Consider the following 27,801-nt stretch of genomic DNA (forward strand, 5'->3'; position numbering starts at 1 on the left):
TGTGCCATATAGTGAAACCACACTAAACTACACTGTCATAAACATGTGCCATATAGTGAAACCACACTAAACAACACTGTCATAAACATGTGCCATATAGTGAAACCACACTAAACTACACTGTCATAAATATGTGCCATATAGTGAAACCACACTAAACAACACTGTCATAAACATGTGCCATATAGTGAAACCACACTAAACAACACTGTCATAAACATGTGCCATATAGTGAAACCACACTAAACTACACTGTCATAAACATGTGCCATATAGTGAAACCACACTAAACAACACTGTCATAAACATGTGCCATATAGTGAAACCACACTAAACTACACTGTCATAAATATGTGCCATATAGTGAAACCACACTAAACAACACTGTCATAAATATGTGCCATATAGTGAAACCACACTAAACTACACTGTCATAAACATGTGCCATATAGTGAAACCACACTAAACAACAACGACAAACACATTTTGGAAGAATATTTGCACCGCAACACAACATAATTATTATTGATGAGAGATTGTCTTTTAAAGGACACATAGAAAAGCTTGTCTCTAAGCTTAAAATTAAATTGGATATATTTTTTAGAAATAAGTATTGTTTTTCCCTAAAAGTTAGAAAACATCTGATCTCATCCACCTTTATTCCTTTACTTGATTATGGAGACTTGCTTTTTATGAATGCACTCGACACTTACTTGAAAAAACTAGACACTGTATATCACTGTGCCTTACCTTTTATTACTGGTTGTGGAAATCTTCTCCACCACTGTACTCTGTATGCAAAGGCAAACTGTCCATCTTTAACTGCCCGAAGACTTTCTCGGTGGATAGTTTTTATATATAAAAGTATTCTTGGACTTGTCCCCACCTATCTGTGTTCCTTTGTGTGTAGAGACTCCAGTCATTACAGCCTACGCTCACAGGATATCCTCCACCTGTTGGTTTCTAGAGCCAACACAGAACTTGGAAAAAAACATTCAGTTATGCTGCTCCCTGGTCATGGAACAACCAATGCGTAAGAATGCAGACTTTCAGATGTATAATATACAAAACCCCAAACCAGTAAAGTTGGCACATTTTGTAAATGGTAAATAAAAACTGAGTACAATGATTTGCAAATCCTTTTCAACTTATATTCAATTGAATAGACTGCAAAGACAAGATACCTAATGTTCAAACTGGTAAATGTTGTTATTTTTTGCAAATATTAGCTCATTTGGAATTTGATGCCTGCAACACATTGCAAAAAAGTTGTCACAAGGGAATTTTACCACTGTGTTACATGGCCTTTCCTTTTAAAAACACTCAGTAAAGGTTTGGGAACTGAGGAGACACATTTTTGAAGTGGAATTATTTCCCATTCTTGCTTGATGTACAGCTTAAGTTGTTCAACAGTCTCCCTTCTGCTATTTTAGGCTTCATAATGCACCACACATTTTCAATGAAAGACAGGTCTGGACTACAGGCAGGCCAGTCTAGTACCGGCACTCTTTTACTATGAAGCCATGCTGTTGTTACACATGGCTTAGCATTGTCTTGCTGAAATAAGCAGGGGCGTCCATGATAACGTTGCTTGGAAGGCAACAAACAGTATGTTGCTCCAAAACCTGTATGTACCCTATGCCGGCGGCGTTTCTGGGTGTTGTTGATAAATGGCTTTCGCTTTGCATAATAGAGTTTTAACTTGCAATTACAGATGTAGCGACAAACTGTAGTTACTGACAGTAGTTTTCTGAAGTGTTCCTGGGCCCATGTGGTGATATCCTTTACACACTGATGTCGCTTTTTGATGCAGTACCGCCTGAGAGATCGAAGGTCCGTTATATCATTGCTTAAGTGCAGTGATTCTTCCAGATTCTCTGAACCTTTGGATGATATGATGGACCTTAGATGGTAAATCCCTAAATTCCTTGCAATAGCTGGTTGAGAAATGTTGTTCTTACACCGTTGGACAATTTGCTCACGCATTTGTTGACAAAGTGGTGACCCTCGCCCCATCCTTGTTTGTGAATGACTGAGCATTTCATGGAAGCAGCTTTTATACTCAATCATGGCACCCACCTGTTCCCAATAAGCCTGTTCACCTGTGGGATCTTCCAAATAAGTGTTTCCTCAACTTCCTTAGTCTTTTTTGGCACTTGTGCCAGCTTTTTTTTTAAACATGTTGCAGGCATCAAATTCCAAATGCGCTAATAATTGCAAAAAATAAAGTTTTCCAGTTTGAACGTTAAATATCTTGTCTTTGCAGTTTATTCAATTGAATATAAGTTGAAAATGATTTGCTAATTATTGTATTCTGTTTTTATTTACCATTTACACAACGTGACAACTTCACTGGTTTTGGATTTTGTAGATGTTGATTTATTTATATGCTTGTATGACAGTTTGAAAGTCGAAGAGAATACCCTCACTTCCCTATATGCTGCTACACTTTCCTCATGGCTAATAAAAGTGTGAGTACAACCTTTTTAACTTGTATCATACAGTGGTTAATTTACTTTTATCCTTGTAAAAAAAAATACATGTACTTCATGTAATCGCAAATTATGCTAACTTAAATATTGTCTAATTATGCAAAAATATATGATCAAACATTCAAACCATTTTTTAAATAGAAATACATACTAATAGTAATTATTTCAAAGTAAGTTATCTATCAAATTGTGCAATGTAAAAGTAGCAAAAGATTTCATGGTATAATTTTTAAATTTACTGTGGTTTTTACAGAACTTTCCTCTAAAGGATAAAAACAGTACTTTTTTTTTACTGTAATAAACTGTGGTGTCGTTTTGACATTTACAGTAATACAGCGCAAAAATCAACAGTTGTTGATTTGCGGTAAAAAATAAACAAAAAAACCTGTCAGCTCAGCAGCCAAAATTTGACTGTAAAATTGCATATTTTTTATTTACAGTAAAAGAAACAAATGTCAATTTTACAGTAAAATTTGGCAACTGAGATGCCTTTTTTTTTTACCCTAAATGTACCGGTGACAAGGACGAGGAGGCATGGTGATGTTCCTCCGAGATGATGCAGCAGGAACTCCGAAGACAGGGAACTAGAAAACATCCACGTTGCAGTTGCAAAGAAGACGATGTCGTCGGAGCCAGAGACGGAGCAGCAGGCTGAGGAGGTCGTCGAGGTGCAGAAGCAGGAGCTAGCCTGGGTGCCGGCACGGTAACCGGCCTTGGAGCGGGTGCTGGCACGGGAACCATCCTTGGAGCGGGTGCAGGAGCCAGCCTTGGAACATGAACTGGAAGCAGTCGTGGAACAGGAACCAGAAGCAGCCGTGTAGCACGGAACCGGAAGCAGCCGTGGAGCAGGGACCGGAAGCGGCCGTGGTGCTGGAGCGGGTGCTAGCCATGGTGCTGGAGCAGGTGCTGGTGCGGGATCCAGCCTTGGAGCGGGTGCTGGTGCGGGGACCAGCCTTGGAGCGGGTGCTGGTGCTTTTCTGTAACGGGGTCGAGGACGAGGAGGCATGGGGATGTTTGTCCGAGATGATGCAGCAAGAACTCCGGAGACAGTGTGCAGGTAGGAAATGATTTATTATCATAAACCATAAAACAAACACAGGAGCAAACCAAAAGAAGTGTGCCTAACACATGGAATGCTAGCGGAATAGCTCACAAGGAAACACTAAGACGGAACTTAGCGTAAGACACACACAAGGAACTAGAAAACATCCACGTAGCAGTTGCGTAAAGCAACTAAAAGCACCAGACTGAGTGACGGGAAAAGGCAGGACTAAAGAGCTCTCTGATTAGTGCCCGGGAACAGGTGAGCGTCCCGAACACTAATCAGAGGCAGGTGAAAACAATGAATAGCCATAGCAACCAAGGAGACACAAAACCTGGGTGCTGAAACAGAACTTAAACAACAAGTGAATCAAAACGTACATAAACTATGATCCGGGCAACAGATCATAACAATAAAAACAGCATTACTGTTTTTCCATTTACAGTAATATACATTACATTTTGAGGTGAAATGATTGCAACTTACCATATTTTTTTTGACATTTTAGTTTAAAAAAAATCTACTAATAAAATGCATAAAACAATTGTGTAATAATAGTTTTCACTGTTAGAAACGGCCCTCTGGGGCCAAAAATAACTGCCATGTGGCCCTTTAGTTTGTTGACTGGGTTGTCCACTCGTCCTTTATTTAACTGCAAACTGTACCAGTGTTCAAATAACACCAATACTAGCTCAAATGTTTTGTCATCTCATCGATCTGAACAGAGGCTGTGAAGATTGTGTATTCGATGTGAGAGGTGTCACTCCTCTTTATTTTTGTTGGCCAAACTGAAGAGGAGAACAAAGCTTGCTTATTAGACTTCATCTTCATTAGCCAAACTGCTCTGTGTTTTATTTCAATATCAAAAAGTAAACACAACGTTTTTCTACATTACTTGTGTTTTTTTTTCATGTCACCAAGGTGTTACTTCAAAAATCATTCATGTGACACATTATTTTGTTAATGTTTTATTGTGTATAGTAATTCCTATAGGGTTTAGATCAGGCATTGTGAGTTTATAGCCCTTTGAAGCCCCTGTGATAAAGGCTACTGTGTATAAATAGATTTCCATTGATTGATTGATTAAAGCAGAGAATAATCCAACACATATTTTCTATGCATGCACATTCACTTCAAAATTACTTTTGTCATTACTTTCCTTCTGTCTGGTCAATCAGAGATAACTGGATTTGTTTCACAACTTGTAGGCTATGTTGTATGTGTGTGTGCGTGTGTGTGCGCGTGTGTGTGTGCGTGTGTGTGTGTGTGTGCGCGCGTGTGTAATGAATCATATTTCACACAACAATTACAGCTTCACTTCAGTGACATGCGATGAACACTCAGTCGTTCGCATACTGTTCATTAGGCCCCTAATTAGGAGTTGCCATGGCGACTATTGACCCTAACAGAGAGGTCTGGGTGACACATGATTGACTTTGAACCGTGTAATTGCTCGAATCAGAACATGAAGATGAAAAAAAAACACACTTTTCTATGCCACTTGTTTAATTGGTGTTCTGTATGTAACATTAGTACTGCAATATGTTGTATAATACACTCTCTCTTCGAGTGTAATTGTACTGTGTTTTTCGATAATATTCTATATTTTATGTCACAATATTTAAGTATTACATTTATTTAATACATATATATATATATATATTTAATTTTCCGTTTAGTTTTTACATAACTTATAATATCTGCCTAATATGACCAGTAAGGTAGAAAAAAACATGTCAAGCATATTTAAAGACTATATATAAAAATATTGCTCTGCACTTTGGACTTTTCATTACTACAGCACATGGTGGTGGTCATTTGGTTGTATTATACTGATAATTGAGCAAATACATATGTTTTTAATCTTTTTTTTCTTTCTCTCTATTAATTATTATCTATTAATTAATTCTTACTAAATGTATTCTTTCTTTCTATTTTGGGAGAAAAAACAAATACATGTACTCCATGCAATCGCAAATTATGTTAACTTAACTTAATTTTGCAAACATATAGGATCAAACATTCAAACCATTTTTGAAAAATAGAAATAAATACTAATAATAATGATTTCAAAGCGAGTTATCCATCAAATTGTGCAATGTAAAAGTAGCAAAAGAATTCATGGTAAAATTGGCAAATCTGTGGTTTTAACAGCATTTTTCTCTGAATGAAAAAAAACAGTAAATGTTTTACTGTAATAAACTGTGTACTAATTATTTTCCATTTGTGACTGTACCTTTAACTTATGTAGGACCTAAGTTCTATAGTTGTTGATTTGCGGTAAAAACAAACAAAAAAAACCTGGTAGCTCAGGTGCCAAAATTTTACTGGAAAATTGCATTTTTTTATTTACAGTAAAAAAACAAATGTCAATTTTACAGTAAAACTCTGGCAACTGAGCTGCCTTTTTTTTTTTTTTTTTTTTTACCATAAATGTAACGGGGACGAGGACGAGGAGGCATGGTGATGTTCCTCCGAGATGACGCACCAAGGACTCCGGAGACAGAGAAATAGAAAACATCCACGTAGCAGTTGCAAAGAAGACGATGTCGTCGGAGCCAGAGATGGAGCAGCAGGCTGAGGAGGTCGTCGAGGTGCAGAAGCAGGAGCTAGCCTGGGTGCTGGCACAGTAACCAGCCTCGGAGCGGGTGCTGGCACGAGAACCAGCCCTGGAGCAGGTATATATACTGTTTATTGCTGATTTATCCATATTGTTAACGTTTATTTTACATGTTAAACTTTGTAAAATAACAAATATAACAACAGAAACATGTACAGTACAAAATACATACATTAAAAAAGACATGAAATATTCATTATAATGTCTACAGGCTGTACTGTGAATGTAATGACCTGCCTTTATTTATTAATTAAATCAATGTTATTAAATCATATGAATATGTTGCGAGCCAGCCTGACTGCAGTACTAGTGACTCCAAGATGCAGGAACCAGGAGAGTGGTGATCAGGTAAGAGTCTTTTAATACTCAAAACAGACAAGGAAGCAGTCGTGCATGTAAGGTTCTTAACATAGTCAATCTGAGGAGCAGGCGAGGCAGGCATAAAAAGCAGCCTGATTGGCAACTGCAACCAGGTGTTACGTCAACGTTAGGATATAACAACCAATTCCACCTTCTTGATGCATGAATGTGAATGTATGCATGATGGTGAATGTTAATTATGACTTGACAGCAGTGGTTCCATTCTCAGCCAGGACCCAGCACTATAGAATGAGAAGTTGGAAAAGCCAACAATAGTTTACTCTATTGTAGGGTTGTACGGTATACCGGTACTAGTATAGTATCGCGGTACTACTGAATCAAAAACGGTACTATACTCGCTTTGAAAAGTACCGGTTTGCCATATTTATTTTTTCACAGGCATGATGGTGCGTCGTCATGTGGTGACATTAATGGTTTTACGAGCAGAGGAGCATGTTCTGCACCGCGCACACACGGAGTACTTACAAGCAGACAGTGTGTAGACAGAGAAGGGTGTAAAAAGTAAAGATAAAGGTGAAGTTATAACACTGAAACACCCTCAGGAAGAGGTGCTTTAAGACATGGCTAGCTAGCTAGCAACGAACATTTAGCCGCAGTCGGCAGTGTTTCAGCTACTTCTAAATCACTAATCCTCCATGGCGACAAATAAAGTAAGTTTCTTACAAGAATCATTATCACTGCAGGATGAGGAATAGCTAAACATGCTTCACTACACACCGTAGGAGGATACAATAGCTCACCGGCGTCACCACTAATGACGCCATGCCTGAATGTAAATAAACGCCATGGGTGGATCTACACCTGACATCCACTGTAATGATACCAAGTACAAGAGCGTATCTAGTCGATACAACTATGAATACATCAATATTTTTTATCGTCACAAAATCTTTTTTTCCTTTAAAAAAAATTCCAATTATGTTTATAAAATCAGGAAATATGTCCTTGGAAACATGAATATGACCAACGTATGATCCTGTAACTACTTGGTATCGGATCGATACCTAAATTTGTGGTATCATCCAAAACTAATGTAAAGTATCCAAATAACAGGAGAACAAGGGATTATTACATTTTAGCAGAAGTGTAGATAGAACATGTTAAGACAGAAAATAAGCAAATATTAACAGTAAATGAACAAGTGGATCAATAATCCATTTTTACAGTTTGTCCTTTATAATGTTGACAAAATAATAGAATGATAAATGACACAATATGTTACTGCATACGTCAACAGACTAATTAGGAGCCTTTGTTTATTTACTCAATACTAAAAGACACGTTGTCTAGTATGTTCACTATTTTATTTAAGGACTAAATTGCAATATTAAACATGTTTAATGTACCCTAAGATTTTTTGTTAAAATAAAGACAATAATGCAATTTTCTGTGGTCCCCTTTATTTAGAAAAGTACCGAAAAGTACCAAAATATTGGTATCAGGACAACCCTAATTACAATACAGGAAGTTTATGTAAAGCTAGTCCCTAGGACATGTTTACAAGACACCATGATGAAGGGAATTAGAATGGCATTGTCAGTGCTCAGAACAATTCTGAGAATATATAAAATAAGGAATAGAAAGGCCAAACAGCTCAATCTGACAGCACATGGACAAAGATAAGACCTTATGGAGGAACGTTCTGTGGTCAGATGAAACAAAAATGTTGCTGTTTGGCCACAATACCCAGCAATATGTTTGGAGGAGAAAAGATGAGGCCTTTAATCCCAGGAACACCACACCTACCGTCAAGCATGGTAGTGGTAGTATTATGCTCTGGGCCTGTTTTGCTGCCAATGGAACTGGTGCTTTACAGAGAGTAAATGGTACAATTAAAAAGGAGGATTACCTCCAAATTCTTCAGGACAACCTAAAATCATCAGCCCGGAGGTTGGGTCTTGGGCGCAGTTGGGTGTTCCAACAGGACAATGACCCCAAACACACGTCAGAAGTGGCCAAAGAATGGCTAAATCAGGCTAGAATTAAGGTTTTAGACTTGCCTTCTCAAAGTCCTGACTTAAACGTGTGGACAATGCTAAAGAAACAAGTCCATGTCAGAAAACCAACATATTTAGCTGAACTGCACCAATTTTGTCAAGAGGAGTGGTCAAAAATTCAAGCAGAAGCTCGTGGATGGCTACCAAAAGCGCCTTATTGCAGTGAAACTTGTCAAGGGACATGTAAGCAAATATTAAAGGCCTACTGAAACCCACTACTACCGACCACGCAGTCTGATAGTTTATATATCAATGATGAAATCTTAACATTATAACACATGCCAATACGGCCGGGTTAACTTATAAAATGACATTTTAAATTTGCCGCTAAACTTCCGGTTCGAAACGCCTCTGAGGATGACGTATGCGCGTGACGTAGCCCGGCGAACACGGGTATGCCTTCCACATTGAAGGCAATACGAAAAAGCTCTGTTTTCATTTCATAATTCCACAGTATTCTGGACATCTGTGTTCGTGAATCTGTTTCAATCATGTTCATTGCATTATGGAGAAGGAAGCCGAGCAAGCAAAGAAGAAAGTTGTCGGTGCGAAATGGACGTATTTTTCGAACGTAGTCAGCCACAACAGTACACAGCCGGCGCTTCTTTGTTTACATTCCCGAAAGATGCAGTCAAGATGGAAGAACTCGGATAACAGAGACTCTAACCAGGAGGGCTTTTGACTTGGATACACAGACGCCTGTAGAGAACTGGGACAACACAGACTCTTACCAGGATTACTTTGATTTGGATGACAAAGACGCAGACGTGCTACTGTGAGTATGCAGCTTTGGCTTTTTTTTGCGTATGTACGTAACTTTTTTAAAATATATAAGCTTTATGAACCTTGGGTTAGGTGAACGGTCTTTTGGGCTGAGTGATTGTGTGTGTTGATCATGTGTTTGAATTGTATTGGCGTGTTCTATGGAGCTAGGAGCTAGCAGAGGAGCTAGGAGCTAGCATAACACGTACCGTACCGTACGTGCGCGTCACGTACGTAACTTTTTAAAAATATATAAGCTTTATGAACCTTGGGTTAGGTGAACGGTCTTTTGGGCTGAGTGATTGTGTGTGTTGATCAGGTGTTTGAATTGTATTGGCGTGTTCTATGGAGCTAAGAGCTAGCAGAGGAGCTAGGAGCTAGCATAACAAACACGCAGGTGTTATTATGCAGGATTAATTTGTGGCATATTAAATATAAGCCTGGTTGTGTTGTGGCTAATAGAGTATATATATGTCTTGTGTTTATTTACTGTTGTAGTCATTCCCAGCTGAATATCAGGTCACCCCCGGCTCTCACAGCATCTTCCCTATCTGAATAGCTTCAACTCCCCACTAGTCCTTCACTTGCACTTGACTCATCCACAAATCTTTCATCCTCGCTCAAATTAATGGGGAAATTGTCGCTTTCTCGGTCCGAATCTCTCTCACTTCATGCGGCCATCATTGTAAACAATAGGGAACTTTGCGTATATGTTCAACTGACTACGTCACGCTACTTCCGGTAGGTGCAAGCCTTTTTTTTATCAGATACCAAAAGTTGCAATCTTTATCGTCGTTGTTCTATACTAAATCCTTTCAGCAAAAATATGGCAATATCGCGAAATGATCAAGTATGACACATAGAATATATCTGCTATCCCCGTTTGAATAAAAAAAAAATCATTTCAGTAGGACTTTAACATTGCTGTATGTATACTTTTGACCCAGCACATTTGGTCACATTTTCAGTAGACCCATAATAAATTCATAAAAGAACCAAACTTCATGAATGTCTTTTGTGACCAACAAGTATGTGCTCCAATCACTCTACCACAAGAAAATAAGAGTTGTAGAAATTATTGGAAACTCAAGACAGCCATGACATTATGTTCTTTACAAGTGTATGTACACTTTTGATCGCGACTGTACCATGAGAGCCTAATGAGTATTAGCAGCTGACAGCGAATCACCGCTGCTGCACGAGAGAGCGAGTTAAAGGTTAATTGTGTCTAAGAATACTAAGGACTGTTCGCATTTTCTGTCACCGGCCACCTTTTGCTGCCTTGACCTTTTTGTTTGGCGCCTAATGAAAGCATGTAATGTATCAGAGGCAAAGACACATTCTCTCCCACTGCGACGTGTGTATTCCCCGCCTGGAAGTCTGTATGCCAGATTGCTGCGTGGCTCTCCACTCGTTGTGGCCCCTGCATTAATAACACTGACACTCACAACAGTGCAGATAAAGGGAAATGAAGATTGGAACCACAGTGTCTCAACATGTGCACTTCATCATATGTCACACTGGAAGAAGGGAAGGCTTGTGGGTTTAAGTTGCTGAATGCGGCTGATAGCCTGGGAGGAAATACAAGAATGATATCAAATACTTTAGTCCTGTGGAAACAAACCCTTAAACGCTGAGGAAATTTGATCACAATGTTTATAAAAAATGTTCTTTAAATGTTTTCTGTCACACGGTATTTTGTGACTTAAGACTTTGATTTGACAGTAAATCAATCCATACTTGGGGGTCTTGTGTGCACGGTTAGAATTATCAACCCAATTTATATTTTACCTTACAAAAGTGTATTTAATCTACAGTAGATCACACATAAATGTCATGATCTGTGGTCTGGATCATGTTTTTTGTTATTTTCTGTTTGTTTAAGACTTCATTAGTTCCTGTTTTTGTGCACCCTTGTTTGTTTTGGTCACCATGGCGACTCATTAGTTTCACCTGCCTCTTGTGTTCCGGACGTGCATCTGTTTGTAATCACCGTTATTATTTAAGCCTGTCGTTGCCAGTTAGTCGGTCTGGCGACATTGTTCATTTCATGATAGTTTCATGCTTGTATTCATGCATTTGCTTTGTTCATACTGTTCGTTCCATGCCTTGCCAAGTAAGTTTTGTTTATTCATGCCACAGTTAGCTGGTTTTTGTTTCATGTCCATAGTTCACGCTAAGTGTTAGTTTTTCGCCAAGTTGCGCCTTCGCCTTGTACGCCTTTTGTTTGTCCCTCTTTGAAAGTCAAGATTAAATAACGTTCCTACCTTCAAGCCTTGTCCGGTATAGTCCGATTGCATCCTGGGAGAACCAATCTCGCAGTAAGCTGCGAAAAAAGCCCCGTCTTGACAGTAAACAAACCCCAAAACCAGTGAAGTTGACACATTGCGTAAATGGTAAATAAAATAAATTTAAAGCACTATATAATACAAAATAAGATAGAACCTGACAATAAAAAGGGGAACAAAAGGTACAAAACCCAAAACCAGTGAAGTTGTCACGTTGTGTAAATGGTAAACAAAAACAGAATACAATGATTTGCAAATCATTTTCAAACTATATTCAATTGAATAGGCTGCAAAGACAAGATATTTCATGTTCACACTGGAAAACTTTGTTATTTTTTGCAAATATTAGCTCATTTGGAATTTGATGCCTGCAACATGTTTCAAAAAAGCTGGCACAAGTGGCAAAAAAGACTAAAAAAGTTGAGGCATGCTCACCAAACACTTATTTGGAACATCCCACAGGTGAACAGGCTAGTTGGGAACAGGTGGGTGCCGTGATTGGGTATAAAAGCTGCTTCCATGAAATGCTCAGTCATTAACAAACAAGGATGGGGCGAGGGTCACCACTTTGTGAACAAATGCATGAGCAAATTGTTTAAGAACAACATTTCTCAACCAGCTATTGCAAGGAATTTAGGGATTTCACCATCTGTGATATCATCAGAAGGTTAAAAAAATCTGGATCAATCACTGCACATAACATTGAATGCCCGGGACCTTGGATCCCTCGGGCGGTACTGCATCAAAAAGCGACATCAGTGTGTAAAGGATATCACCACACGGGCTCAGGAACACTTCAGAAAACCACTTTCAGTAACTACAGTTTGTCGCTACATCTGTAAGTGCAAGTTAAAACTCTACTACGCAAAGCGACAGCCATTTATCAACAACACCCAGAAGCGCCGCCGCTGGCTTCACTGGGCCTGAGCTCATATAAGATGGAATGATGCAAAGTGTTCTGTTAATCATTTGCAAACTATAATTACTGGTTTGCAAAACATATTTTTAACCCAAATAGGTGAAATTATATAATCTCCCACAGCACACCAGACTGTATCTCACGGCACACTGGTGTGCCGCGGCACAGTGGTTGAAAAACACTGCTGTAGTTGATGTCAACAGCTTGACACCAGAAAATATATATATATTTTTTGATGATCTATTATTCTCAATGGTACATTTAGTTTTGAAAACAAACAATCAAACAAAAAAAAGTCTTATTTTTGAGAGTAATTCTCGCTTAAAAAAATCAGTGCATGTCGGAAATAAGTAAAATTTTCCCACATTGGTAATAGTTTTTACATTTGAATGTGTGTTAGGCTCACAGTGTGAAACAGATGAGGGCTTCATGCTTGTATTGAAATGGAATTGCCGTCTATGTCCTTGTTCAAGAATTTCCTAAAAGTGCAGAAAATATAGGACCCCTAACTGGAAGCAAAATGACTCTGACTTCAATCTACTGACTCATGAAACCAACAAACCAAGGATAGTGTTTCAATATCAGCGCAGCCATCACCCTAATCAACATTGTTGCATTTTAGTTCCACTGAGGTGCGCCTGTTCAAACCTCCTATTTCCGAAGCCACCTTTCCCCCAATGAATCACATCTTCCTCATTTTTACTCACAGAACATACATGAGAATCAGGTGTCCTATTCACTTGGCCCGGCCACAGGTGTATAAAATCAAGCACTTAGGCATGGAGACTGTTTCTACAAACATTTGTGAAAGAATGGGCCGCTCTCAGTGATTTCCAGCGTGGAACTGTCATAGGATGCCACCTGTGCAACAAATCCAGTCGTGAAATTTCCTCGCTCCTAAATATTCCAAAGTCAACTGTCGGCTTTATTATAAGAAAATGGAAGAGTTTGGGAACAACAGCAACTCAGTCACGAAGTGATAGGTCATGCAAACTGACAGAGAGGGGTCAGCGGATGCTGAAGCGCATAGTGCAAAGACTTTCTGCACAGTCAGTTGCTACAGAGCTCCCAACTTCATGTGATCTTCGAATTGGCCCACGTACAGTACGCCGAGAGCTTCATGGAATAGGTTTCCATGGCCGAGCAGCTGCATCTAAGGCATGAATTACCAAGTCCAATGCAAAGCGTGGGATGCAGTGGTGTAAAGCACGTCGCCACTGGACTCTAGAGCAGTGGAGACACCTTCTCTGGAGTGATGAATCACACTTTTCCATCTGGCAATCTGATGGACCAGTCTGGATTTGGAGGTTGCCAGGGGAATGGTACATCTTGGACTGCATTGTGCCGAGTGTGAAATTTGGTGGAGGAGGAATTTTTTATCTATAAACAAAATTGTAAATGCGTATTTGGTGGGTAGATTTTGAATTGTATTTTGTATGATGATGTATATTTTAACTGTGGGGTCCCTGTCCATAAACTGCGCGCTTATCGGGATGACCTTTTTGCAGAACGGACTCTGATATTAACAAAAGAAACAATAATGTAATACAAAACTATGTCTGTCTGTAAATAAATAAATACATTTTAAAGAATTAAAACAATTTAAACAATATTTCAAACCCCGTCCTTGTGGTCTACATCAGTGGTCCCCAACAACAAGAAATTTAATTAAAAAAAAAAAAAAAAAAAAAAAAAAAAAAAAAAAAAATTAAATTAAATCAACATAAAAAACACAATATATACATTATATATCAATATAGATCAATACAGTCTGCAGGCATACAGTCCGTAAGCACACATGATTGTATTTCTTTATGAAAAAAAAAAAAAAAAAAAAAAAAAAAACACCCCGAAAGTTTTTCAGGAGTTGGGCTTGGCCCCTTAGTTCCAGTGAAATGAACTTTGAATGCTCCAGGATACTAAAACCTTTTGGACAATTCCATGCTCCCAACCTTGTAGGAACAGTTTGGAGCGGGCCTTTTCCTCTTCCAACATGACTGTGCACCAGTGCACAAAGCAAGGTCCATAAAGACATGGATGACAAGAGTCTGCGGTGGATGAACTTGACTGGCCTGCACAGAGTCCTGACGTGAACCCGACAGAACACCTTTGGGATGAATTAGAACGGAGACTGAGAGCCAGGCCTTCAGTGTGTGACCTCACCAATGCTTTTTTGGAAGAATGGTGGAAAAATCCTATAAACACACTCCGCAACCTTGTGGACAGCCTTCCCAGAAGAGTTGGACCGACATCATATTGAACCCTATGGGTTAGGAATGGGATGGCACTTCAAGTTCATATGTGAGTCAAGGCAGGTGGCCAAATAATTTTGGCAATATAGTGTATCTCCGCCAATAGGTACGAATAGGTAAAAAAAAGTTGGTGTTGCATAATAAGCACTCCTTAAAATATAGCAGCTGGTGTTTAATAAGTATTATACTTACAGTATAAAAACTTTGTAGGTGTCAACACAAATCAAGACAGGGACATTCCACTTAATGGCAAAGACTACTTCCTGACTAAGGCAATACATATACTTATTAGACCATTAGACGTTTTGAAACTTCAACTGCATGCAAAGTCCACTACATAAATCAATACTACAGTACTTGCAAATGTGACACGGAAGGGTAAGAAAACATGATAACAACTAGAAAGCACAGCTCAGAGTTAAATGTGAAAACCCCCCCAAAAAAACCCAATACTTTTATTAATATATTTGAACCCACACAACAATACCAATAATTAGTACTGTTGAGTACAGGTATGGATTCCGAGGTGCCAGGAATCAAATATGAAAGGTACCCATCCCTAAACCGGACGAGCTGTCTGAGAAAGCCACGTCTACATAATTCTCTGTACTCATGTGTTGTAAATCCAATTAATGATCATAAATATCCATAAATATCCAAATAAGACAGACAGATAGAACGTTGACTCTGAAAGTGAAATATGTACATTCATGCTGTATCATTATGCTTTATTACCACCAATGCAAACATTATTTCAGACTGAGGGTTTTGACAGCAAACAAGTGACCTGACAAAGAAAAATTTGTTCATTTTACCAAAAATCTTGACATTTGTGGCGATGCAAATGCTGAATCACAAATATGCAGGCAGCCACTGTGCATTTATTGAGTGGGTTGAATTGTGTTTACACTTACATAACAGGGCAGTCATTTTAAAAACGTTGGTAGCATACTATAGTTCGCTGTTTTTCAACCTTTTTTGAGCCAAGGCACATTTTTTGCGTTGAAAAAAATCCGGAGGCACACCACCAGCAGAAATCATAAAAAAATGTATTTATTTATATTATTTATTTATTTACAGACAGACATAGTTTTGTATTTCATTATTGTTTCTTTTGTTAACATCAGAGTCCGTTCTGCAAAAAGGTCATCCCTAGAAGCACACAGCTTATGGACAGGGACCCACAGTTAAAATATACATCATCATATAATATACAAAATACAGTACAATACAATACATTTCAAAATCTACCCACCAAATACCCATTTACAATTTCATTTATATTTATTTATTTATGTATTTTTTTGTCCTGTCCAGCTTCTCAGGCAAATCATATAGTTGATGTAGATGCCCATATCGGCTGTTCAGATTTACTTTACAAAAGAGAAGTGTTGTTGCCTTATTTGTATTTGACTTTATTAAATGTATTTATATTATCATTTGGTGCAGCCGGGCCGGAGCAGGAGGGGATAGAAAGAGGAAAAAAGGAAGAAAGAGGGGGAAATTGTGGGGACAAGAGCGGGATAAGACAGAGAGACAAAAACTACAACAGCAAAACAACAATAACAACAACAATAGAGCAACATCAGCAAATACGACATGTACAAATATGATGTAAAAGTGATAGCAAATAAGCAGTTAGCGAAAATAATTTCATTTATAAATAAAAAAGGAATCTTTAAATCCACCAAATCAGTCTCAATATCCTATTATTCAATTTGATTAAAAGGTTGCATCTTGAAGATCTTCAATAATCTCATCATATATACAGAGGTCAAGACCAAAAATATGCAACTAATGTGAATTCCTCAACCATAAGGGGTGTGTTAAAGTACTAAGCATAATGTTGCAATACATTTAAAACACATTTTAAAAATGTTTTAAGAATTTGATTCTTTTATAAAGATATCAATTTCATTTTCAAAACAAAACTCTTTTGACAGTAAAACGTTGTTGTCGCAATTGTTGGATATGACTTTAAACCATAACCAAGCATGCATCACTATAGCTCTTGTCTCAAAGTAGGTGTACTGTCACCCCCTGTCACACCACACCCTGACTTATTTTGACTTTTTTGCTGTTTTCCTGTGTGTAGTGTTTTAGTTCTTGTCTTGCACTCCTATTTTGGTGGCCTTTTCTCTCTTTTTGGTATTTTCCTGTAGCAGTTTCATGTCTTCCTTTGAGCGATATTTCCCGCATCTACTTTGTTTTAGCAATCAAGACTATTTCAGTTGTTTTCATCCTTCTTTGTGGGGACATTGTGGATTGTCATGACATGTTCGGATGTACTTTGTGGACGCCGTCTTTGCTCCACAGTAAGTCTTTGCTGTCGTCCAGCATTCTCTTTTTGTTTACTTTGTAGCCAGTTTAGTTTTAGTTTCGTTTTGCACAGCCTTCCCTAAGCTTCAATGCCTTTTCTTAGAGGCACTCACCTTTTGTTTATTTTTGGTTTAAGCATTAGACATCTTTTTACCTGCACGCTGCCTCCAGCTGTTTCCGACATCGACAAAGCAATTAGCTACCGGCTGCCACCTACTGATATGGAAGAGTATTACATGGTTACTCCGCCAAGCTGTAGACAGCACCGACACTCAACAACAACACATAATTTGCAGACTATAATTAGTGGTTTGCAAAAAATATTTTTAACCCAAATAGGTGAAATTATATGATCTCCCACGGCACACCAGACTGTATCTCACGGTACACTGGTGTGGTTGAAAAACACTGCTGTAGTTGATGTCAACAGCTTGACACCAGAAAAGATGATTTTTTTTGATGATCTATTATTCTCAATGGTACATTTAGTTTTGAAAACAAACAAACAAAAAAAAGTCTTATTTTTGAGAGTAATTCTCGCTTAAAAAAATCAGTGCATGTCGGAAATAAGTAAAATTTTTCCCACATTGGTAATAGTTTTTACATTTGAATGTGTGTTAGGCTCACAGTGTGAAACAGATGAGGGCTTCATGCTTGTATTGAAATGGAATTGCCGTCTATGTCCTTGTTCAAGAATTTCCTAAAAGTGCAGAAAATATAGGACCCCTAACTGGAAGCAACATGACTCTGACTTCAATCTACTGACTCATGAAACCAACAAACCAAGGATAGTGTTTCAATATCAGCGCAGCCATCACCCTAATCAACATTGTTGCATTTTAGTTCCACTGAGGTGCGCCTGTTCAAACCTCCTATTTCCGAAGCCACCTTTCCCCCAATGAATCACATCTTCCTCATTTTTACTCACAGAACATACACTATATTGCCAAAAGTATTTGGCCACTCATCCAAATTATGAGAATCAGGTGTCCTAATCACTTGGCCCGGCCACAGGTGTATAAAATCCAGCACTTAGGCATGGAGACTGTTTCTACAAACATTTGTGAAAGAATGGGCCGCTCTCAGTGATTTCCAGCGTGGAACTGTCATAGGATGCCACCTGTGCAACTAATCCAGTCGTCATATTTCCTTGCTCCTAAATATTCCAAAGTCAACTGTGGGCTTTATTATAAGAACATGGAAGAGTGTGGGAACAACAGCAACTCAGCCACCAAGTGGTAGGCCACGTAAACTGACATTCCATGCTCCCAACCTTGTGGGAACATGACTGTGCACCAGTGCACAAAGCAAGGTCCATAAAGACATGGATGACAGAGTCTGGTGTGGATGAACTTGACTGGCCTGCACAGAGTCCTGACCTGAACCCGATAGAACAGTGGTCCCCAACCACCGGGCCGCGGCCCAGTAGCGGTCCGCGGACCGATTGGTACCGGGCCAAACAAGAAATACATTTTTTTATTTTTTATTTTTTATTAAATCAACATAAAAAACACAATATATACATTATATGTCAATATAGACCAATACAGTCTGCAGGGATACAGTCCCTAAGCACACATGATTGTATTTCTTTATGAAAAAATAAATAAATAAATAAATACACCCCCCCCCCCGGTCCGTGGGACACATTTTCAAGCGTTGACCGGTCCGCAGCTACAAAAAGGTTGGGGTGACCCCTGCGATAGAACACCTTTGGGATGAATTAGAACAAAGACTGAGAGCCAGGCCTTCTCCACCAACATCAGTGTGTGACCTCACCAATGCGCTTTTGGAAGAATGGTGGAAAATTCCTATAAACACACTCCGCAACCTTGTGGACAGCCTTCCCAGAAGAGTTGAAGCTGTAATAGCTGCAAAAGGTGGACCGACATCATATTGAACCCTATGGGTTAGGAATGGGATGGCACTTCAAGTTCATATGTGAATCAAGGCAGGTGGCCAAATACTTTTGGCAATATGGTGTAGCAGACCTACCGTTTTTCACAAGTAGGCAAAGCAAGGCACGTTTAATTATAGAGCACAATTTTTGCACAAGGTAATCCAAAGTGCTATACAGAAAAATACAAGAAGGCAAAAATAAAAAAATGAAATCATCATAAAAGTAATCACAATTTTAATTTAAATGTGAGTGTATATAATAAAATACTTTCATGGAGACGGCGTGGCGAAGTTGGGAGAGTGGCCGTGCCAGCAATCTGAGGGTTACTGGTTCAATCCCCACCTCTCACCATCCTAGTCACGTCCGTTGTGTCCTTGAGCAAGACACTTCACCCTTGCTCCTGATGGGTCCTGGTTAGGGCCTTGCATGGCAGCTCCCGCCATCAGTGTGTGAATGTGTGTGAATGGGTGAATGTGGAAATAGTGTCAAAGCGCTTGAGTTCCTTAAAAAGGTAGAAAAGCGCTATACAAGTACAACCCATTTACCATTTACCATGCAATTGTTATATGCACAATTAAAAGTGTTTTTAGCTTGGATTTGAACATTGCCAACGTTTAGGCCTTTCTCACATCCTCTGGAGGACTATTACAGATTTTAGGAGCATGAAACTGAAACACAGCCTCACCATGTTTGGTCCTGACTCTGGGCACCCGCAGGAGACCACTCCCTGAGGTCCTCCGAGCCCAAGATGGTTTATATGGTTCTAAAATGTCAGAGATGTACTTTGGCACACGGCCATGAACATACTTGTACACAAGCAGAGCTGTTTCAAAGTCTATTATCTAAGCAACAGGAAGCCAGTGCAATGACCTAAGCACTCGACTGATATGGTCATAGTTCCAGGTTCTAGTCAGGACTCAAGCAGTAGCATTTGCCCGTATGTGGGCTCTGTACCGAGGATGTCGTTGTGGCTTGTACAGCCCTTTGAGACACTTGTGATTTAGGGCTATATAAATAAACTTTGATTGATTGATTGATTGATTTTGGATGTACTACAGCTGCATTAATAGCTTGTTTAGAGAGCCCGGTGAGAAGGTGATTACACTAGTCTAACCTGCTGGAAAACAAAGGCATGGATTCTAGTCTTTCTAAACCTGATTTACACATTATTCCTTTGACTTTGGCAACGTTTTTAAGTGGTAAAGAGCTGCTGATGTGATTGACTTATTGTGGCTTTTAAAGTTCAAGTCTGAGTCGATTATTACCCCAAGATTTTTAATATGATTATTAGGTTTCAGGGAGAGGGTCTCAAGGTGACTAATAACAGTTGATCTTTTGTTTGTGGGCCACAGACAATGATTTCAGCTTTGTCTGAGTTCAGCTGAAGAAAATTATTTTGCATCCACACACTGATCTTTTCGATGCAGCGGCAAAGTGAATCAGCAGGGCGACATTCACCTATGAGGGGCCGTTAGGGACATTAATTAGAATGACCTCTTACATATACTACTGAAATGCTCTCACATAAACAAATTAAATGTTATTCTCTCACCCACACTACTGAAACACTCTCATACTGAAACACTGTCATTGTCACACCACGGTGAGGGATGTCTTGTCTTGGATTTTTCTGTCTTGTGATTTGCATGTTTTAGTTTGAAAAGTAACTCTCCTTTCGTTTCAGGTCACTTGCCCTTCCTTTTGTGTCATCAGTCTGACGTCATCCCTGTTCCTTGATTGTTTCCACCTGTTCCCTATTACCCTCATGTGTCTTATAAGCCCACTCCTCCCTTTGTTCTGTGCCAGATTGTCTCGTGTATCCGTGCCTCTCTATCTGCATGTCTATGCCTTGCCTTGCCTTGCCTTTCCTTGCCTTGCCTTGCCTCGCCTCGCCTCGTCTTGTGCTTATGTTCCTTGATCCGGAATCCCTTCGTTGCTATTTTGAGTTTTCCTTTCTTCCTCCTCAGCAGAGTGATTTTTTGTTATTTAGTTTATTCAGCCGAAGTGGTGAGTTATCAGTTTTTTTTCATTCTTTCCTCAAATTTTTGAGTGACATTTTTTGTTAAATTTTATTCGATTAGATAAGTGTAGAATTTTTCATAGCCGTTGTTTCTTCCTCCCGTTGGAGCGTTTTTGTGTTAATAAATGTTATAGCATATACGGCGCCAATTATAGTTTGTCTTTGCTTTTGTGTTTTCCTCCGTTCGGAGTGATTTTCGGTTGTTCCTATTTTTTGGAACCTTTTTCGCCGACTAGTTTTTTGTTATAATAGATATTGTATTTCCTTGACTCTGGAGGTGAAAGGAAGCTGTCAAAATAAAAGCCTGTCGAAGTTCCCTACTCTGCATCTGAGTCCTATACTTTTTACCAAGCCTGACACGCATACACACTACTGACATTTTTTTCTCTCACACGCACTGCTGAAACACTCTCATACACACTACTGAAATACTCACACACACACACACACACACACACACACACACACACACACACACACACACACACACACACACACACACACACACACACACACACACACACACACACACACACACACACACACACACACACACAGAAACACTCTCATTCACACTACTGAAATATTTTTCTCTCACACACTACTGAAACACTTTCATAAGCACTACTGAAATCCTCTCTCACACACTACTGAAATGATTTATCTCACACACTACTGAAATTCTCTTACACATACTACTGAAATTGTCTTGTGTGTGTGAGAGGTTTTCAGTAGTGTGTGAGAGAAAGTGTAACGTCATTGGACGACATTGCAGCGCACCTGTGGGGTGACGTCACGGGAGCGCGTAGTGACCTGGCTAACAGTCCAAGAGGTGAAATGGGCGGCGAGAAGGAAAAGGCTGTTTGCGGCGTGCTTCGATCCGGTGGAGGCATTTGAGAGGTTGGCGTGTCTTGGGAATGAGTCGAAGCCTTTATGGACGGCTTCCACCTTTGTCGACGATGTTTTCGGTGGTTGGGGGCCACCGATATAAAGTATAGAGGACAGTTTTTTTCTCCATTCTGAATGACACATACTGTGAAAAACCCCCAAATCAAAATCTGTTGGTTCGTAAATGATCTTGTCTTCTTCCAACACCCTTCTCTTCTCTCTCTGGCAGCAAAGGATCCTGTCCAGGGGGCCTCATGTAACAACAGTTGCGTGGCCTTCTAAATAAAAATAGACTTAGGTTCAAATCCAGAAAATATCATACGCAAGAAAAACATGTTGATATGTGGGAACTGGTCATATGTCTCTGATGTCATATCAATCAGTCTGGGAAGTAAAGATTGGCACTTTTTTATGTGAACTGTTACCTAGCATTACCTATGTGTGTCGCTAAAGTATCCACAGCCTGTAGAAACGTGCACATTTCCAAGTCAACTTTAGTTTGGATGCATCTCAACTTTGCTGTTAAAAAGAGCGTAAGGCAGGTTTTTGTGCGGAAACAAGCTTGTTATATGAGGGCCTAGGCCTGTTCTGTTTCCTCAGAGCGTGGAGGAGGTTACCTGTCAGTCATCTCACTCCACCTCGGTTCAGGTATGGGCCTTTCCCTTGAAAGATATCCTTTCTTTGCCAGAAGAGATTGAAGTCGTCAATAAAATGCAGTCCTTTTGACTCACAGATTTTGGAGAACCATGTATTTAGCTGAAGCAGCCGGCTGAATTTCTTTTTCCTCCTGATGATTGGAGGCGGTCCACTGATGAATGTAGATATGTCTGTTACGTACGGCGGGGGGAAGCAGACGACACAAAGGCAGGAATCAGTTCAATAGGTTTATTGAATCTGATGAATAGGTGGGATGTGTATGCTACTCTAAGTGAAAGGTGTAAGACGACGTGTAGAATTAACCATGTAAGTGTTATCAGAGGTTGTTGTATGTGCGTGTTGGATGAATCCTTCGTCAGACCAAAGGGGCAAGGCGAGAAGGCAGTCCGTGGGCAGACAAGCGGTTGGAGGCTGGAGTGAAGCAACGAGGTCCGTGTCCAAGCGGGGGTCGAGGATTGAGGGAGGCAGTCCAGAATCCAGAGGGAAGTCGAGGCACACAGCTCGATCACGAGAAACAGGGGAAGCACTGTGAGGGACACAAAGAACATAAGACACGGGAACAGGGAAGGCACAGAGACAGAGGAAGTACGCGGAAGGGAAGCCAGAGACGGAATGCTTACTACGAGGGTGAACTACGTTCCGGCACTGGATCTTCGGGTCCGCTGGTCTTTATGATGTCTGTCTTCATTAGTCCCAGGTGCGCGGATTAGTGATTGCCTGCTATGCGGCCAGAGCGAGCGGGGGCTTCTCCCGTCGCACTTCTTGTGGAGGTGCGGCCGAGCTTGCAGCAGTAGACATGAGGGCTTGCGCATGCGCCGTGACAATTTCTACTTCATCAACACTCTTAAATAGTTTATTAAGAGTATTTCCTCAGGATTTTAGACAGTTGATTTATGTTGCCAATGCACCCATGGTACACAATCAGCTGTTTGACCCCTTTGTGTTTAACCAGGACCTCAGGTAGCTGTTTTGTGATGTCAGAGACGGTGGCAGTTGGACAGCTGCAAGTAACTATTCTGTTTTAAGATATGGTACCGTCTCCAAGCAAATAAGTGCCCTTGGCCAAATGGCACAATTACTCTCTCCGTCTGATGCAGTGTGCTGGCTTTACAGATGTTATACTTTCCTTTCTGTTTGTGATATCCAGTCACATTTGGCTGTGACAGTGGCAAAAATCTCTTTGTTAACTTTATCCCGGGTGACGTTACACATCGCCCATAGATACCAATCTGACTTGGCTTGTAGAAAACTTCTTGCAGTAATTAACAAGCAGAGGCAAACTGGAAGGACAGAGCCTTTTAATTGGAGCAACATTTCACACCATACAGAGGTGTTGTAGATACCAACCTGCGCACACACACACACACACACACACACACACACACACACACACACACACACACACACACACACACACACACACACACACACACACACACACACACACACACACACGTTCACTTTTGTGTCTGCTTGTCTTTAATTATCAGTGGCCATTTACATGTTTGCTGTGATTTTCTCAACTGAAGCAGGAGCCTGGTTTGTTTTGTAAATGGAGCTTGTTCACGGCCTCCACCAAGGCTACCCTTTGTTTCCAGTTCCATCCATCCATTTTCTACCGCGTGTCCCTTTCAGGGTCGCGGGGGGTACTGGAGCCTATCTCAGCTGCATTCGGGCGGAAGGCGGGGTACACCCTGGACAAGTCGCCACCTCATAACACTGCCAACACAGATAGACAGACAACATTCACACTCACATTCACACACTAGGGCCAATTTAGTGTTGCCAATCAACCTATCCCCAGGTGCATGTCTTTGGAGGTAGGAGGAAGCCGGAGTACCCGGAGGGAACCCACGCAGTCACGGCAAGAACATGCAAACTCCACACAGAAAGACCAGTTCTGTCTACTCTATTTGTTGGCACATATATTCAAGACAAAGCTAAGGTATTTGTTACGGTATAGGGAGAAGAAGACGGCGCTATATTTATTATATATTAACAAAAGTATGGAGTGTGAAACAAATCCAAATGTGTGTGGTGTGCAACTATGTGTAGTGATTAGCTGTTGGGTGTTACCGGTAGTGTTGAGCGAGGTGCGGAAGTCCAAGGGGGCAAGGCAAGTTCGGAGGTTCGTGGGCAGGCGTGAGGTCAAGGGTAGGAGAGAGGCGTCAAAGGTCTGTGTTCAATTGGGAGGTCGAGATCCAAAAGGGGCAGCCAGGGAACCAGAGGGGAACACGGGGAGACGAGACACACAGCTCGCAATCAGGGGACGGAGGAATTCTGCTGGAACGACACGACACAGGACACAATAAGCATGACGGGGAAAGAACACAAAGAGAGAGAGAGAGAGAGAAAGAGAGAGAGAGCATAGAGCTTGACACGAGTTGGCTTACTGTACGGAACAGAAAACTACATTCTGGCCCGGAACGTAGGTTTGCACTGGCTTAAAAAGCCAAGGAAGCTCATCAACGACAGGTGTGCAGAGTGCTGATTGATTGCCAATTGAAAGCAGCTGCCTGCTGCAACCGGAGTGGCGCGCGCAGAAGCACACTTGGAGGTGCGCTCAGCGCAGCGCCCAGATAAATGCGCCCTGGCTGTGACAGCATAGAGTTTTTGGGGACCTCAGGGTTTCATCTGTACTGTTGGGGGATGATGTAGTCCAGTGTTTACAAGGGCAGTGTGAAACTTCTGGAATGAGACTCATCAACTCTAACTCTGAGGCCATGGTTCTCAGACAGAAACGGATAGATTGCACTTTTCGGGTTATAGTTTATTTATTCAGGACAATGCACATTGATTATCAAACTACATTATAAACTGTAAATGAGCCATATTATGGCATTGTTGCTAGTGGATATTTGTAGTTCCAAAACATTGCAACATTAACACAGAAGGACAAAATGACAATATCATGTTAAAAGCTCAGAGACCAAAATAAAAAACAATGACATTAGCCAAAGTGGCTATAAAATTGTAGGAAACAATTTAAGATGCTTTTTAAAAGTGTAACATGTGGGTTATTCTCTAATAAAAGTCTCTTAGTCGCAGTTTTGTCAAAAAAGAGAGAGCTGCTATGCCAAAAAGCAAAGCTCTCTATTTACCGATTGATCTACGTTCTACCGTCGCCTATGGTCACAAACTTTGGTTAGTGACTAAACGATCAAGACCATTGCTTATGTTGTATATATTTCATGTAGTTGTACCTTGTTTTTAATGACTACTGCTGAAAACCAAATTGCCCCTCTGGGACAATAAAGATTTTCTTTATTAAGTCTAAGTCTAAGTCTAAGATACAAGCGACCAAAATTACCTTCCTCTATAAATTGGCTGGATTCAGCCTAAGTAGGACCGGCTTTCCCAGCAGGCAAATCAGGCCATCCTTTGGAGTGGCCACCAAATTGCAGAATGTTAAATGTTGACAGCAAGAGTAGTTTGCATACTGTTTCACTCTAGTCCGTTATGTTACCAACCATAAAGTGGCTTGGCTGTCTTTACGGAGGACTCGGCCATCCCGTTGCTCTGTGGGTATCCAAGTGATGAAGTTCTGTACACAAACTCACACTTTTAGGCCGAATCTCTGGAACTCTTCGGATGAATATTGTGGCCCATTGTCTCACATATGCCATGTCTTGCAAAGTGAGCCTTCATCTTTCGAATTACAGTGCTGTTTTTTGTGTCTGCCAGGTAATCTACAACCCAGAAATTGGAATAATAATCTACTGTAATCAAATAATCTCTGTCTTTCCATTTGAACAAATCAGTTCCGACTTTGACCCATGGTCTAAACACCATATCATGGGGTTTAAGTGTCCCTCTTGGCTGCTTGGGGTCTACTGATCTACAAATGTTGCACTTCAAAACAAAAGTCTTTACCTGGTCGTTCATGCCTTGCCAATATACACATTCACATGCTCTTCTGAGACATCCCTCAACTCCTAAACGTGATGAATGAATGCGGTGTGTAAGATCAGTTCTCAGTTTATCAGGCACGACTGCCCTTTCGCCATTAAATACAATACCATATTTTACACTAAGTTCATCCTGAAATGAAACCTAGTGCTGAATGTCATGTTGCATCTCCTGTTTAGTCTTTGGCCAACCTGACAGAATAAATCCCATCATGTTCTGCAGTTTAACGTCCTTTCTAGTGGCATCTCTAATGGCAGCTAATCTCTCAACCGATACAGGCAAGTATTCCACCATGTTCACAGTCTCCTTTCGTGCTGTCTGGCATATAAAATGTATTGCCAAAAGTATTTGGCCACCCATCCAAATGATCAGAATCAGGTGTCCTAATCACTTGGCCCGGCCACAGGTGTATAAAATCAAACACTTAGGCATGACGACTGTTTCTACAAACATTTGTGAAAGAATGGGCCGCTCTCAGTGATTTCCAGCGTGGAACTGTCATGGGATGCCACCTGTGCAACAAATCCAGTCGTGAAATTTCCTCGCTCCTAAATATTCCAAAGTCAACTATCGGCTTTATTATAAGAAAATGGAAGAGTAAACTCACAGAGAGGGGTCAGCGGATGCTGAAGCGCATAGTGCACAAAGGTTGCCAACTTTATGCACAGTCAGTTGCTACAGAGGCTACAAACTTAATGTGACCTTCCAATTAGCCCACGTACAGTACGCAGAAAGCTTCATGGAATGGGTTTCCATGGCCGAGCAGCTGCATCTAAGCCATACATCACCAAGTCCAATGCAAAGCGTCGGATGCAGTGTTGTAAAGCACGTCGCCACTGGACTCTAGAGCAGTGGAGACACCTTCTCTGGAGTGATTAATCACGCTTTTCCATCTGGCAATCTGATGGACTAGTCTGGGTTTGGAGGTTGCCAGTAGAACGGTACATTGTGCAGAGTGTGAAATTTGGTGGAAGAGGAATTATGGTGTGGGGTTGTTTTTCAGGAGTTGGGCTTGGCCCCTTAGTTCCAGTGAAAGGAACTTTGAATGCTCCAGAATACCAAAACAGTTTGGACAAATCCATGCTCCCAACCTTGTGGGAACAGTTTGGAGTGGGCCCTTTCCTCTTCCAACATGACTGTGCACCAGTGCACAAACCAAGGTCCATAAAGACATGGATGACAGAGTGTGGTGTGGATGAACTTGACTGGCCTGCACAGAGTCCTGACCTGAACCCGATAGAACACCTTTGGGATGAATTAGAACGGAGACTGAGAGCCAGGCCTTCTCCACCAACATCAGAGTGTGACCTCACCAATGCGCTTTTGGAAGAATGGTCGAAAATTCTTATAAACAC

This window comes from Entelurus aequoreus, linkage group LG26, assembly GCF_033978785.1.
Source record: "Entelurus aequoreus isolate RoL-2023_Sb linkage group LG26, RoL_Eaeq_v1.1, whole genome shotgun sequence".
Classification (NCBI taxonomy): domain Eukaryota; kingdom Metazoa; phylum Chordata; class Actinopteri; order Syngnathiformes; family Syngnathidae; genus Entelurus; species Entelurus aequoreus.